The sequence below is a fragment of the Pristiophorus japonicus genome, chromosome 4 (genome assembly GCF_044704955.1).
Source record: "Pristiophorus japonicus isolate sPriJap1 chromosome 4, sPriJap1.hap1, whole genome shotgun sequence".
In the NCBI taxonomy this organism is placed as follows: domain Eukaryota; kingdom Metazoa; phylum Chordata; class Chondrichthyes; family Pristiophoridae; genus Pristiophorus; species Pristiophorus japonicus.
This window is the reverse complement of record NC_091980.1, coordinates 269,527,268-269,544,118: the sequence shown is the minus strand read 5'-3', so window position 1 is coordinate 269,544,118 and position 16,851 is coordinate 269,527,268. Positions and strand designations below refer to the sequence as shown.

The following is a 16,851-nucleotide window of genomic DNA, read 5'->3' as shown; positions in this document are numbered from 1 at the left end:
GAATATTTACTGGTGTAAGCTCCAAGCGATATATTAATCATGTCTGTAATAATGCCAGTTTCCCATGCTGATATAATAGTGGTTTCCATGGCTGCAAGTGTAAAGATTAGTAGTTGTGTAAAGATTAGTACTTGTGCAACAGATAAATAGGGTTGTCCTGTGCTTAGCAGTGTAAATCTGGCACAGGCAAGATGCGCTGAATGGCCTCCTTCTGTGCTGTATCATACAATGATTTTATTGACTACCCCTATGTTTGAGACCATCCACAGAATACCACATTGCTGTATTCAAAGAGAAATAAGCTAATTGTTTCTGTTGCACTACACCAGCATTGGATGTTCTTGAGTTAGTTGTTTCCTATCTTGAATTTTCTTGTTTGCTGTCATAATGAGCTGCAGATTTCTGGACTACTTATACATAGGATATACAACACAGAAACAGGCCATTCAGCCCAACCAGTCCGTGCCAGCGTTTATGCTCCACTTGAGCCTCCTCCCATCTTTCAGAAGAACATAAGAGGAACATAAGAAATAGGAGCAGGAGTAGGCCATTTGGCCCCTTGAGCCTGCTCCGCCATTCAGTAATATCATGGCTGATCTGATCATGGACTCAGCTCCACCTCCCTGCCCGCTCCGCATAATCCTTTACTTCCTTATCGCTCTAAAATCTGTCTATCTCCGCCTTAATGACCGAGCTTCCACGGCTCTCTGGGGCAGAGAATTCCATAGATTTACAACCCTCTGAGAGAAGAAATTTCTCATCTCACTTTTAAATAGGCGGCCCCTTATTCTGAGACTATGTCCCCTTGTTTTAGTTTCCCCTATGAGTGGAAATATCCTCTCTGCATCCACCTTGTCGAGCCCTCTCATTATCTTATATGTTTTGAGGATGTAACTAGTAGAGTGGACAAGGGAGAACCATTGGATGTGGTGTATTTGGACTTTCAAAAGGCCTTTGACAAGGTCCCACATAAGAGATTGGTGTGCAAAATCAAAGCACATTGTATTGGGGGTAATGTACTGGCGTGGATAGAGAATTGGTTGGCAGACAAGAAGCAGAGAGTCGGGATAAACGGGTCCTTTTTGGAATGGGAGGCAGTGACAATCGGGGTGCCACAGGGCTCAGTGCTGGGATCCCAGCTCTTTACAATATACATTAATGATTTGGATAAAGGAATTGAATGTAATATCTCCAAGTTTGTAGATGACACTAAACTGGGTAGCGGTGTGAGCTGTGAGGAGGATGCTAAGAGGCTACAGGGTGATTTGGACAGGTTAGGTGAGTGGGCAAATGCATGGCAGATGCAGTAGAATGTGGATAAATGTGAGGTGACCTGGGTGTCATGGTTCATCAGTCATTGAAAGTTGACATGCAGGTACAGCAGGTGGTGAAGAAGGCAAATGGCATGTTGGCCTTCATAGCTAGGGGATTTGAGTATAGGAGCAGGGAGGTCTTACTGCAGTTGTACAGGGCCTTGGTGAGGCCTCACCTGGAATATTGTGTTCAGTTTTGGTCTCCTAATCTGAGGAAGGACGTTCTTGCTATTGACGAAGTGCAGCGAAGGTTCACCAGACTGATTCCAGGGATGGCTGGATTGATGTATGAGGAGAGACTGGATCAACTGGGCCTTTATACACTGGAGTTTAGAAGGATGAGAGGGGATCTCATAGAAACGTATAAGATTCTGATGGGACTGGACAGGTTAGATGCGGGAAGAATGTTCCCGATGTTGGGGAAGTCCAGAACCAGGGGACACAATCTTAGGATAAGGGGTAGGCCATTTAGGACTGAGATGAGGAGAAACTTTTTCACTCAAGAGAGTTGTTAACCTGTGGAATTCCCTGCCGCAGAGAGTTATTGATGCCAGTTCATTGGATATATTCAAGAGGGAGTTAGATATGGCCCTTACGGCTAAAGGGATCGAGGGGTATGGAGAGAAAGCAGGAAAGGGGTACTGAGGGGAATGATCAGCCATGATCTTATTGAATGGTGGTGCAGGCTCGAATGGCCGACTCCTGCACTTATTTTCTATGTTTCTATGTTTCAATAAGATCACCTCTCGTTCTTCTGATCTCCAATGTGTATAGCCTCAACCTACTCAACCTATCTTCACAAGTCAACTCCCTCATCTCAGGAATCAACCTAGTGAACCTTCTTTGAACAGCCTCCAATGCAAGTATATCCTTCCTTAAATACGGAGACCAAAACTGTACGCAACACTCCAGGTGTGGCTTTACCAATACCCTGTCCACTTGTAGCAGGACTTTTCTGCTTTTGTAATCTAGCCCCCTTGCAATAAAGGCCAACATTTCATTTGCCTTCCTGATTACTTGCTGTACCTGCTTACTAACCTTTTGTGTTTCATGCACAATGTCCCCCAGCTCCCTCTGTACGGCAGCACTTTGCAATTTTTCTCCATTTAAATTATAATTTGCTTTTCTATTATTTCTGCCAAAGTGGATAACCCCACATTTTCTCACATTATACTCCATCTGCCAAATTGTTGCCCACTCACTTAGCCTGTCTATATCCCTTTGCAGATTATTTGTGTCCGCTTTTCAATTTGCTTTCCCACCCATCTTTGTATCATAAGCAAACTTGGCTATATTACACTCGGCCCTTTCATCCAAGTCATTAATATAGATTGTAAATACTTGAGGACTCAGCACCGATCCCTGCGGCACCCCACTAGTCACTCTTTGCCAACTGGAAAATGACCCATTTATCCCGACTCTGTTTTCTGTTAGTTAGCCAATCCTCTCTCCATGCTAAAATGTTACCCCCAACCCTGCGAGCTTTTATCTTGTGCAGTAACCTCTTATGTGGCACCTTATCGAATGCCTTCTGGATTTCCAAATACACCACATACGCTGGTTCCCCCTTATCCACCCTGCTCATTACATCCCCAAAGAACTCCAGGAAAATTGTCAAATATGATTTCCCTTTCATAAAACCACGCTGACTCTGTTTGATTCAATTATGCTTTTCCAAATGACCCGATACTGCTTCCTTAATAATGGACTCCAACATTTTCCCAACAACAGATGTTAGGCTATAGTTTCCTGCTTTTTGTCTGCCTCCTTTTTTAAATAGGGGGTTACATTTGCGGTTTTCCAATCCGCTAGGACTGTCCCAGAATCCATGGAATTTTGGTAGATTACAACCAATGCATCACTATCTCTGCAGCCACTTCTTTTAAGACTCTAGGATGTAAGCCATGGGACTTGTCCGCCATTAGTCCCATTATTTTACTAAGTACTACTTCATTAGTGTTAGTGATTGTATTAAGTTCCTCCCTCCCTATAGCCCCTTGATTATCCACGATTGGGATGTTTTTCGTGTCTTCTACCGTGAATACTGATACAAAATATTTGTTCAGCGTCTCTGCCATTTCCCTGTTCTCCATTATTAATTCCCCAGTTTCATCTTCTAGGGGACCAACATTTACTTTAGCCACTCTTTTCCTTTTTATGTACCTGTAGAAACTCTTACTATCTGTTTTTATATTTTGTGCTAGTTTACTTTCATAATCTATCTTCCCTCTTTGTTATTTTTTTAGTTGTTCTTTGCTGGCTTTTAAAAATTTCCCAATCATCTGACCTCCCACTAGTTCTGGCCACATTGTATGCCCTTGTTTTCAATTTGATACTATCCCTTATTTCCTTTGTTAGCCACAGATGGTTATCCCTTCTCTTACAGTCTTTCGTTCTCATTGGGATATATTTTTGTTGCGAGTTATGAAATATCACTTTAAATTTCTGCCACTTCTCATCAATCGTCCCATACTTTACTCTATTTTCCCAGTCCACTTTAGCCAATTCTGCCCTCATACCTTTGTAGTCACCTTTATTTAAGCTGAGGACCTTTGTTTGAGAATCAACTTTCTCACCCTCCAACTGAATTTGAAATTGAACCATGTTATGGTCACTCATTCCTAGAGGATCCTTTACTCTGAGATCATTTATTAATCCTGCCTCATTACACAGTACTAGATCTAAGATAGCCTGCTCCCTGGTTGGTTCCGCAATGTACTGTTCAAGGAAACTATCCCGGATACACTCTGTGAACTCTTCATCAAGGCTACCCTGACCAATTTGCTTTGTCCAATCGATGGGAAGGTTAAAATCACCCATGATTATTGCCGTTCCTTTATTACCAGCCTCCATTATTTCTTGAATTATAGAAACATAGAAAATAGGTGCAGGAGTAGGCCATTTGGCTCTTCGAGCCTGCACCGCCATTCAATGAGTTCATGGCTGAACATGCAACTTCAGTACCCCATTCCTGCTTTCTCGCCATACCCCTTGATCCCCTAGTAGTAAGGACTACATCTAACTCCTTTTTGAATATATTTATTGAATTGTAACTCCTTTTTGAATATATTTAGTGAACAGTCCTGTCAACAGTATAGCTACTGTTAGGGGACCTATAGACTATGCCCACCAGTCACTTTTTCCCTTTATTATTTCTTATTTCCACCCAAATTGATTCACCACCCTGATCCTCTGAGCCAATATCATTTCTCACTGACGCACTTATTGTGTTCCTAACACAGATGAGACTGCACACAGGGAGGTTAAAGTAACAGTGACTTCAGTTTTTATTAAGACACTCCAGAGTGAGGAACAGACCTTAGGGGCCGGCTTATATACAGTGCTCCCAAAGGATGCTGGGATCCCTTGGGACTTCAGGGGATGCGCTCCCTGGTGGCGGAACATGGGAGTGCATGCTTCACAGATACACAACATCACTCCCCCCCCGCTCCCCCAAAGTCAAAGTGAAAACTATTTACAAGGTGAGGCAGTCGGGAGCCTTTCTTTCCCTGGTGGACCGCCTCGGTACAAATGTCTGTTCTGGTGTGTTGGCTGTGCCCTCACTGGGCTGGCATGTTGTTGGCCCTGCAGGGCTGCTGGGTGAGCCTGGCCTTGCTGGGCTGTTAGGCATGATGGGTTCGATTTCCTGGTCTGGCGTGGTGTCGTTGTTCCTTTGGATGTGTGTTGTGGGCTCGAAAAAAGTGGTGTCTGCTGTGGGTTGTTCAGGGCAGTCTGTAAACCGCAGCCTCGTTTGGTCCAGGTGCTTTCTGCAAATTTGTCCATTGTCTAGTTTGACTACAGACACCCTACTCCCTTCTTTAGCTATCACCGTGCCCATGATCCACTTGGGACCATGTCCATAGTTTAGCACATACACAGGGTCATTCAGATCAATTTCCCGTGACACCGTGGCGCGATGATTGTTTACATTTTGTTGCTGCCGCCTGCTCTCTACCTGATCATGCAGGTTGGAGTGAACCAGCGCGAGTCTGGTTTTAAGTGTCCTTTTCATGAGTAGCTCAGCCGGGGGCACCCCTGTGAGCGAGTGGGTCTCGTGCGGTAGCTGAGCAGTACTCGGGACAGGCGGGTTTGGGGTGAGCCTTCTGTGACACGTTTGCGGCTCTGTTTGATTGTTTGTACTGCCTGCTCTGCCTGCCCATTGGAGGCTGGTTTAAACAGGGCCGAGCTGACATGTTTGATCCCATTGCGAATTCTTTAAAATCGGCATGGTGAAACATGGCCCGTTGTCACTGACCAGTATATCAGGCAGGCTGTGGGTGGCAAACATGGCCCTCAGGCTTTCAATGGTGGCGGTGGCGGTGCTTCCCGACATTATTTCACGTTCAATCCATTTTGAAAAAGCATCCACCGTCACCAGAAACATTTTACCGACAAACGGGCACACATAGTCGACATGGATCATTAACCATGATCTGGAGGGCCAGGACCACAAACTTAGTGGTGCCTCTCTGGGCGCGTTGCTCAACTGAGCACACACGTTGCATTGCCATACACAGGACTCTAAGTCAGAGTCGATACCAGGCCACCACATGTGGGATCTGGCTATCGCTTTCATCATTACTATACCCGGGTGTGTGCTGTGGAGATCCGAGATGAACGTCTCCCTGCCCTTTTTGCGTAACACTATACGGTTACCCCACAACAGACAGTCTGCCTGAATGGACAGCTCGTCCTTTCGCCGCTGGAATGGCTTGATTAGCTCTTGCTTTTCAACAGGGATGCTGGCCCAGCTCCCATGCAGTGCACAGTTTTTTTTACTAGGGACAGCAGAGGATCTTGGCTGGTCCAAGTCCTAATCTGGCGGGCCGTGACAGATGATTTATCGTTTTCAAACGCTTCCATGACTATCAACAAGTCTACGGACTGTGCCACCATCAACAAGTTTGCAGTCTGCACCCTTTCCACCCCCGTGATGGGCAATGGTAGCCGACTGAGAGCATCCGCACAGTTCTCGGTGCCTGGCCTTTGTATGCGGGCTGAGGCATTAGTATTTATCCCCTTGCTTTCAGCGAACAGGGATATGAGGGGCTTGTGATCAGTTTCCAGCTCAAATTTGAGGCCAAACAGGTACTGATGCATTTTCTTCACCCCGAACACACGCGCTAATGCCTCTTTCTCAATCATGCTGTAGGCCCTCTCGGCCTTAGACAAGCTCCTGGAGGCATAGGCGACAGGTTGCAACTTCCCCGCAACGTTAGCTTGTTGTAATACACATCCGACTCCGTACGACGATGCATCACATGCTAGCACAAGTCTTTTACACGAGTTATACAATACAAGCAGCTTGTTGGAGCATAAAATGTTTCTGGCTTTCTCAAAATCAATTACTTGTTTTTTTTCCCCATACCCAGTTCTCACCTGCAATAACACATGTAGGGGCTCTAAGAGAGTGCTTAACCCCGGTAGGAAGTTACCAAAGTAGTTGACGAATCCCAGGAACGACCGCAGCTCCGTGACGTTCCTGATAGCCTCTGTCTTGGCGTTTGTGGGCCGAATGCCGTCCACCGCGATCTTTCTCCCCACAAACTCCACTTCTATTGCCATGAAGACACATTTCGACCTCTTCAGCCACAGCCCTACGCGATCCAGTCGCTGGAGGACCTCCTCCAGGTTTTGTAGGTGCTCGACGGTATCCCGACCCGTGACCAATATGTCGTCCTGTAAAACCACCGTGCGTGGTACCGACTTGAGTAGGCTCTCCATGTTTCTCTGGAAGATCGCTGCAGCCGACCGAATTCCAAATGGGCATCTGTTGTAGAGGAACAGTCCCTTGTGCGTTGATGCAGGTGAGGCCCTTCGAAGACTCCTCAAGCTCTTGCGTCATGTAGGCCGAAGTCAGGTCGAGCTTGGTGAACGTCTTGCCTCCTGCCAGCGTCGCAAATAGGTCGTCTGCCTGGGTATTGGTCCTCTAGCGAGAAACAATTAATGGTTACTTTATAATCGCCGCAAATCCTGACTGTGCCATCACTTTTGAGTGCTGGAACAATCGGGCTGGCCCACTCGCTGAATTCCACTGGGGAGATGATGCCCTCGCGTTGCAACCTCTCCAGCTTGATTTCCACTCTCTCCCCCATCATGTGAGGTACCGCTCGCGCCTTGTGGTGAATGGGTCGTGCCTCTGGGACCAAGTGGATCCGCACCTTCGCCCCGGAAAAGTTTCCAATGCCAGGCTCAAAAAGGGAAGGAGATTTGTTAAGAACCTGGGTACATGAGACCTCATCGACATGTAATAGCGCTCGGATGTCATCCCAGTTCCAGCGGATTTTGCCCAGCCAGCTCCTTCCAAGCAGTGTGGGGCCATCGCACGGGACAATCCAGAGTGTCAATTCGTGCACCGTGCCCTCGTAGGTGACCTTGACCATGGCGCTGCCCAGGACAGTGATGAGCTCTTTGGTGTACGTTCGCAGTTTATTGTGAATGGGGCTCAGGGCTGGTCTGAGTGCCTTGTTACACCACAGTCTCTCAAACATCTTTTTACTCATGATGGATTGGCTAGCGCCAGTGTCCAGTTCCATGGCTACGGGTAAGCCATTCAATTTTTAATTTAGCATTCTAGCTGGACATTTCGTCGAAAATGTGTGCACCCCGTGTACTTCAGCATCTGCCTCCTCTCTTTGAGGCTCGAAATTGCTTTGATCCACCATGGACCGATCTTCCTCTGCCACGTGGTAGTTAGCAGGTTTTGCAGAGCTTGCATCCTGTCTGCAAGCTCGTTGGAGGTGCCACATTGTTCCACAGCTCTTGCAAATATACCCTCTGAAGCGGCATGAATAGGCTGAATGGAAGCCTCCAAAACGGCAACAAGGTGTGAATTGCCTTGCATTCATTCTTTGTTGCGGACTCTGTGTCATCTGGGTCACCTGAGGCCTGCTGGCAGTTGCAGACACGTGGTTTCTGCCCTGTACATTTCTGCTTGCAAACAGAGTTCCAGTTAATTTATGAACATTGCTAGCACTTGTGTGCTTAGAGATTTGTTTGATGTTATCACTGGTGGACATAAACACCTGTGCTATCACAATGGCCTTACTGAGGGTCGGTGTCTCTACAGTCAAACGTTTTCGTAGGATGGTCTCGTGGTCAATGCCCAGTACAAAAAGGTCTCTGAACATCTGGTCCAGGTAGCCATCAAACTCACATTGTCCTGCAACTCGCCTTAGCTCGGCGACATAGCTCGCCACTTCCTGACCTTCAGATCGCTGGCACATGTAGGACCGATACCTCGCCATCAACATGCTCTCCATCGGATTAAGATGCTCCCGAACCAGTGTACACAGCTCCTCATATGACTTATCTATGGGTTTCACTGGAGCCAGAAGATTCTTCATGAGGCTGTAGGTCGGTGCCCCGCAGAGCGTGAGGAGGACCGCTCTCCTTTTTGCAGCGCTTCCTTCTCCGTCCAGCTCGTTGGCTACAAAGTACTGGTCTAGCCGTTCGACATAGGCTTCCCAGTCCTCACCTTCTGAGAACTTCTCCAGGATGCCCACAGCTTGCTGCATCTTTGCGTTGGATACGTATACTCGTCGCCAGTTATTGTGTTCCTAACACTGATGAAACTGCACACAGGAAGGTTAAAGTAACAGTGACCTCAGTCTTTAATAAGACACTCCTGAGTGAGGGGCAGACCTTAGTGGCAGGCTTATATACAGTGCTCCCAAGGGATGTTGGGATCCCTTGGGACTTCAGGGGATGCACTCCCTGGTGGCAGAACATGGGAGTGCATGCTTTACATATACACAACAGCACTGATCTCATCCTTTATTAACAGTGCTACCCAATCTCCTTTTCCTTTCTGTCTGTCCTTCCGAATTGTTAAATACCCCTGAATATTTAGTTCCCAGTTCTGGTCCCCTTGCAACCACATCTCTGTAATGGCTATCAGATCATACCCATTTGTATCTATTTGTGTCGTCAACTCATCTATTTTGTTACGAATGCTACGTGCATTTCGACAAAGAGCTTTTAAATTTGTTTTATTACCATTTTTTCATGCTTGTTTCCTCTGTCCTTCAAATTTACTTTCTACAGTTTGCTTTCCAATTCTAGCTTTACTCCCCTCCCTACTGACTCTGTTCTCAGGTTCCCATCCCCCTGCCAAGCTAGTTTACACCCTCCCCAATAGCACTAGCAAACCCTCGGCAAGGATATTGGTCCCAGCTCTGTTGGTGTGCAACTCGTTCGGCTAGTACAGGTCCCACCTCCCCCAGAAGCAGTTCCAATGCCTCAGGAATCTAAAGCGCTCTCTCCTACAGCATCTCTCCAGCCATGTCTAAATTCAGCAGCATAACCCTCTATTCCCTTCTCCCTCATGTGCTTGCCTAGCCTCCCCGTAAATGCATCCATACTATTCGCTTCAACCACTGCCTGTGGTAGCGAGTTCCACATTCTCACCACACTTTGTGAGAAGTTTCTTCTGAATTCCCTATTGGATTTCTTGGTGACTATCTTATATTGATGGCCTCTAGTTCTGCTCTTCCCACAAGTGGAAACATTCTCTCTGTATCCACTCTTATCAAAACCTTTCATAATTTTAAAGACCCCTATTAGGTCACCCCTCAGCCTTCTTTTGTCAAGAGAAAAGAGACCCAGCCAGTTCATCCTTTCCTGATATGTATACCCTCGCATTTCTGGTATCTTCCTTGTAAATCTTCTCTGCACCCTCTCCAGTGCCTCTATATCCTTTTTGTAATATGACAGCCAGAACTGTATGCAGTACTCTTAAGTGTGGTCTAACTAAGGTTCGGTACAGGTTTAGCATAACTTCCCTACTTTTCATTTCTATACCTCTAGAAATAAACGCTAGTGCTTGGTTTGCTTTTTTTAAGGCCTTGCTAATCTGTGTTGCAACTTTTAGTGATTTGTGTATCTGTACTCCGCGACCCCTTTGTTCCTCTATCCAACCTATACTTGCATCCCTCCAAGTAATAAGTGACCTCCCTATTCTTCCTACCAAAATGTAATACCTCACCTTTATCTGTGTTGAACTTCATTGCCAATTATATGCCCATTCTGCAAGTTTATCAATATCCTTCTGTAATTTGTTGTAGTCCTCCTCAGTATTGGTGTCGTCTGCAAATTTGGAAATTGTGTTTTTGATTCCTAAGTCTAAATCATAAATATAAATTGTGAACAACAGTGATCCCAGCACTGATCCTTGTGGAACACCACTATCCACCTTCTGCCACTGTGAATATCTATCTTTTACCTCTACTCTCTGCTTTCTGTCTTGAAGCCAGCTAGCTATCCATTCTGCTACTTGTTCCCTGACTCCGCATCCTCTGACCTTGTTCATCAGTCTATTATTGGGTGCCTTATCAAAGGCCTTTTGAAAATTTAGATAAATTACATCTACTGCATTACCGTTGTCTACTCTCTGTTACGTCTACAAAAAACTCAGAGGTTGGTCAAGCAAAACTTTCCCTTTTTAAATTCATGCTGACTATTCATTATTATATTTTTGGTTGGTAGTTATTCTTCTATTTTCTCCTTTAGTAGGGATTCCATTATTTTTCCTACCACAGATGTTAAGCTGACTGGTCTATAATTCCCTGCACATGTTCTGTCCCCCTTCTTAAATATAGGTGTTATGTTAGCTATCCTCTGGCACTACACCTTTTTCTAATGAATTATTAAATATGTGTAGTAACGCCTCTGCTATCTCTTCCCTAGATTCTTTTAAAATGCATAGATGCAATCCATCCGGATCAGGGGTTTTATCGTCTTTGAGTTTGATTAGTTTATTTAATATATCCCCTCTTTTTAATTTAAATGTACTTATCTCATTACTAATCTCATCACCTGTTCTACCTCCCTGGTAAATACTGAAGCAAACTAATTATTCAATATTTCTGTCATCTCTCTATCGTTACCTGTGGTATTATCCTGTCTATCCCTTAATGACCCTATTCCCATCCCAACCTCCCTTTTGTTATTTATGTGCCTGTAAAATATTTTACTATTTTGTTTTATATTCCTTGATAATTTAATTTCATAGTTCCTCTTTGCCTTCCTAATTGTTTTCTTGACTTCTCTCTTAATCTTTTCGTATTCTCCCTTATCATGCCCCGCTGTTTAGGTACTTAATGTATGCCTCTTTCCATTCCCTCAATTGTTCCCTTATGAAACATAGAAACATAGAAAATAGGTGCAGGAGTAGGCCATTCGGCCCTTCGAGCCTGCACCACCATTCAATAAGATCATGGCTGATCATTCTCTCAGTACCCCTTTCCTGCTTTCTCTCCATACCCCTTGATCCCTTTAGCTGTAAGGGCCATATCTAACTCCCTCTTGAATATATCCAATGAACTGGCATCAACAACACTCTGAGTGAAGAAGTTTCTCCTCATCTCAGTCATAAATGGCCTACCCCTTATCCTAAGACTGTGTCCCCTGGTTCTGGACTTCCCAACATCGGGAACAATCTACCCGCATCTAACTTGTCCCATCCCGTCAGAATCTTGTATGTTTCTCTGTGATCCCCTCTCATCCTTCTAAACTCCAATGTATAAAGGCCCAGTTGATCCAGTCTCTCCTCATTTGTCAGTCCGGCCATCCCGGGAATCAGTCTGGTGAACCTTCGCTGCACTCCCTCAATAGCAAGAATGTCCTCAGATTAGGAGACCAAAACTGAACACAATATTTCAGGTGAGGCCTCACCAAGGCCCTGTACAACTGCAGTAAGACCTCCCTGCTCCTATACTCAAATCCCCTAGCTATGAAGGCCAACATACCATTTGCCTTCTTTACCGCCTGCTGCACCTGTATGCCAACTTTCAATGACTGATGAACCATGACACCCAGGTCTCGTTGCACCTCCCCTTTTCCTAATTTGCCACCATTCAGATAATATTCTGTCTTCGCGTTTTTGCCACAAAGTGGATAACCTCACATTTATCCACATTATACTGCATCCGCCATGCATTTGCCCACTCACCTAACCTGTCTAAGTCACCCTGCAGCCTCTTAGCGTCCCTCTCACAGCTCACACCGCCATCCAGTTTAGTGTCATCTGCAAACTTGGAGATATTACACTCAATTCCTTCATCCAAATCATTGATGTATATTGTAAAGAGCTTGGGTCCCAGCACTAAGCCCTGCGGCACCCCACTAGTCACTGCCTGCCATTCTGAAATGGCTTTATTAATCCATGGAGTCTCATTAGTGTTTAGTTTGTTCTTTCCTTTTAATGGAATATATTGTTCGTGCACTCTGTTGAACACTGTTTTAAATGTTTCCTGTTGCTGTTCTACATCGATTTTTGCCAATATTGTTGCCCATTTTATTTTCCCAAGTTCTAATCTCAACCCCTCAAAATCGGCTTTTCTCCAACCTATTACCCTGGTTTTCGTCATACTTATGTCCTTCTCAATTGACATCTTTAAGCGTATTATATTATGGTCACTATTGCCTAGATGTTTGCCTACTTTTACTTAGCTTATCTGTTATGGTTCATTCGCCATTACTAGATCCAATAGTGAATCTTCCCTTGTTGTATTTTTACATATTGGGCTAGAAAGGAGTACTGTACATGTTGTAGGATTTCCATTCCCTTATCCCCTTTACCTACCTCTTCTATCCAATTAATATTAGGATAGTTGAATTCCCCCACGATTACTATTCTGTTTTTTTACTCATTTCCCTAATTTGTCTGCATATTTCTTCCTCCACCTCCCTTCCACTATTAGGTGTCTGTAGACTAAACCTATTAATATGATTGATCCTTTATTATCTTTTATCTATCAATTATTCTATTTTTGCCTTGTTGATAGCTTCGTCATTTTTTTCTACTGCCATTATGTTATATTTTTCTACTGCCATTATTACAGCCACTCCACCTCCCCTTTTTCCCTCTCTAGCTTTTCTAAATATGCTATACTCTACAATGTTTAATTCCCAATCTTGATTTTTCTGTATCCATTTCTCAGTAATCCCTACTATGTTTGGTTCCTCGCAACGCAGGATTGATCCAGCTCCCTTATTTTATTACGGACACTGTGTGCATTGCTGTACAGACAGTTTAACTCATTTTTAATAGGATTTCCTCTCACTGAATGTTTAACCATCTTTTTAGACTCCTGTTCTATAACTATTTATTCCCATGCCATCAATGTCCTCCCTTTATTCTTTCCTATGCTCTTTTTTCCTGCTTTGTTTATATTTAGGCTGGTTACATTTCTTGTAGATCCCTGCCCCCATCATACTAGTTTAAAGCTTTTTCCACCTCCCTATTGATCCTTTCCACGAGGACATGGGTCCCACCCTGGTTTAGATGGAGCCCATCCCATTGGTACAACTCCTTCCTGTCCTAGAATTGGTGCCAGTGTCCCATGAAGAGGAACACCTTTTTCCCACACTAGACTTTTAGCCACGTGTTAATTCTCCTGATCTGTCAATAGTACTGCAGAATTGATTTAAGATGCCTTTCAAGGTAAATAACGTTTCAATGACCAGGTAGGGCTTTTGCTTAAAATCTACAAGTGTAATTAGCAGAGCTTCAAGGTTATCTATGGACTAACAAACCCCTATGGTTCATGTTGTCCTTGTACAGACTTGGGCAGGGCTTTGTACTATCAGCATTTTTGGGACTGATTCTAGAATCATGGCCACCACAGCAGGATTCAAGGGACCCAAGGCCAGGGTGAGTCTATAAAGCCTAATCTTCCTGAACATTCACTCCATCCACATAGCAGTTATGCCATGCCTCCAATCAGTGTAAAGACCAGAGTAGGTCATGCTTACAATGTTTTTCCTGTCCTAATAGAAGGGCACTGCCATAATTACTTAGTCATGGAGAATTTCAAGAGGATCACTTATTCCTCCAATTTATAGAAATCATCCATTTAAATGATATAAACAATTCCATGCATCATAGCAGCTGAAGTAAACAATTTGCTGCTTTGAGAGCTGAAAGGCCATGAAGAAAGGTCCATGCTACCCTGAACTTGAAAAACTATGCTACCCTGAACTTGGAAAAACTATGGCTCAAATCAGTCAGTTTTTGCAATTCAATTTCCTTTAAAAAAATCGTAGCTGGAATCATGTTCATAGGTACATGTTATCAGATAGCTTTGGATATTTTGTCTTATCAACAATCCAGTATGTACTCGCCAAACCTCTCAATATGAGGGAACTCAATGAACAATAACTCATGTTAAGTTGGTAGTAATTTCTGTTCTAGATGATAAACTTCAAGATCTTTGAAGCAAAATGCTTTTTATTCAGTGATCTCTCTCTTCTCTTAGGCAGTCCCTCGGAGTCGAGGATGACTTGCTGCCACACTAAAAATGAGTTCTCAGGTGGCTGATGAGTCCAATGTGAGACCTACAATCTCTGTCACAGGTGGGGTAGATGGTGGTTGAAGGAACGGGTGGGTGGGGTGCTTGAGTTGCCGTGCTGTTTACGCTTGACTTCCCGGTGAAGAGACTTGAGGTTCCAGCGCCTTCCCGGATGCTTCTCTACTTTGAGCGGTCTTGGGCCAAGGATTCCCAGGTGGCGATGGGGATGTAGCACTTTTTCAAGAAGGCTTTGAGGGTATCCTTGAAGCATTTCCTCTGCCCATCTGGGGCCCACTTGCCATGTCAAAACTCCGAGTAGAGGGCTTGTTTTGGGAGTCTCGTATTGGATGATGTGGCCTCTCCAACGGAGCGTGGTCAATGCTTTGATGCTGGGCTGCGTCATCGCCCCAACCCTCTTCTCAATCTTCCTCATTCTCATGCTCCACCTCACAGTCAACAAGCTTCCTGCTGGAGTAGAACTAAACTACAGAAGCAGTGGGAACCTGTTCAACCTTCGTCATCTCCAGGCCAGGTCCAAGACCACCCCAACCTCTGTCGTCGAGATACAGTACGCAGACGAAGCCTGCCTCTGGGCACATACAGAGGCCGAACTCCAAGCCATAGTCAACATATTTACTGAGGTGTATGAAAGCATGGGCCTTACGCTAAACATCCGTAAGACAAAGGTCCTCCACCAACCTGTCTCCACGCACAGCACAGCCATCAAGATCCACGGCGCGGCCCTGGACAACGTGGACCATTTCCCATACCTCGGGAGCCTCTTATCAACAAGAGCAGACATTGACGACGAGATTCAACACTGCCTCCAGTGTGCCAGTGCATCCTTCGGCCGCCTGAGGAAAAGAATGTTTGAAGACCAGGCCCTCAAATCTGCCACCAAGCTCATGGTCTACAGGGCTGTAGTAATACCCGCCCTCCTATATGGCTCAGAGACATGGACCACGTACAGTAGACTCCTCAAGTCGCTGGAGAAATACCACCAATGATGTCTCCGCAAGATCCTGAAAATCCCCTGGGAGGACAGACACACCAACATTAGTGTCCTCGATCAGGCCAACATCCCCAGCATTGAAGCACTGACCACATTTGATCAGCTCCACTGGGCAGGCCACATTGTTCGCATGCCAGATACGAGACTCCTAAAGCAAGCGCTCTACTTGGAACTCCTTCACGGAAAACGAGCCAAAGGTGGGCAGAGGAAACATTACAAGGACACCCTCAAAGCCTCCCTGATAAAGTGCAACATTCCCATTGATACCTGGGAGTCCCTGGCCAAAGTGGAGGAAGTGCATCCGGGAGGGCGCTGAGCACCTTGACTCTCATCGCCGAGAGCATGCAGAAATCAAGCGCAGGCAGCAGAAAGAGCGTGCAGCAAACCTGTCCCACCCATCCTTTCCCTCAACGACTAGTGTCCCACCTGTAAATGGGACTGTGGTTCGTGTATTGGACTGCAGCCATCTAAGGATTCATTTTTAGAGGATTCTGAGGGACTGCCTGTGATGATTATGATGATGGGGATATTGGCCTGAGCGAGAACACTGATGTTGCTGCACGTATCCTGTCAATGGATTTGCAGGATCTTGCGGAGGCAGCGTTGGTATACTTCTCCAGTGCTTTGAGGTGCCTGCTGTACATGCCTCTGAAGCATATAGGAGGGCCGGTATCACTACTGCTCTGTAGATCATGAGTTTGGTGCCGGGTTTGAGGTCCTGGTCTTCAAACACTGTCTTCCTCAGGCGACCGAAGGCTGCACTGGCACACTGAAGGCGGTGTTGGACTTCGTCATCTGCATCTGCCCTTGTTGACAGTAGGCTCCCGAGGTATGGAAAATGGTCCACATTGTCCAAGGCCTTGTCATTGATTTTGATGATTGGGTGTCAGTGCTGTGTGGCGGGGGCATGTTGGTAGAGGACCTTTGTCTTATGGATGTTTAGTGTAAGGCCCATGCTCTCGTATGCTTCGGCGAAGGTGTTGACGATGGCTTGGAGTTCGGCCTCCGCGTGTGCCGAATTAAATATCAAAGGATGGGACGACCTTGGATCTGGACTGGAGGCGACGGAGGTTGAACACTTTCCCGTTTGTTCTGTAGATTATCTCCACTCCAGCGGCGAGCTTTCTGAGGGTGAGATGGAGCATTACAGCAAGGAAGATTGAGAAGAGCGTTGGTGCGATGACACAGCCTTGTTTGACCCTGGTCCGAATGTGAATTGGGTCTATGGTGGATC

General features: G+C 45.5%; 1 protein-coding gene across 4 annotated transcripts in view; it reads left to right on the top strand.

The window, feature by feature from the left end:
* The window catches only part of LOC139263407 (protein SIX6OS1-like), a 198,743-nt gene that overhangs the window by 58,133 nt on the left and 123,759 nt on the right, over positions 1-16,851 (top strand). The window lies entirely within an intron of this gene.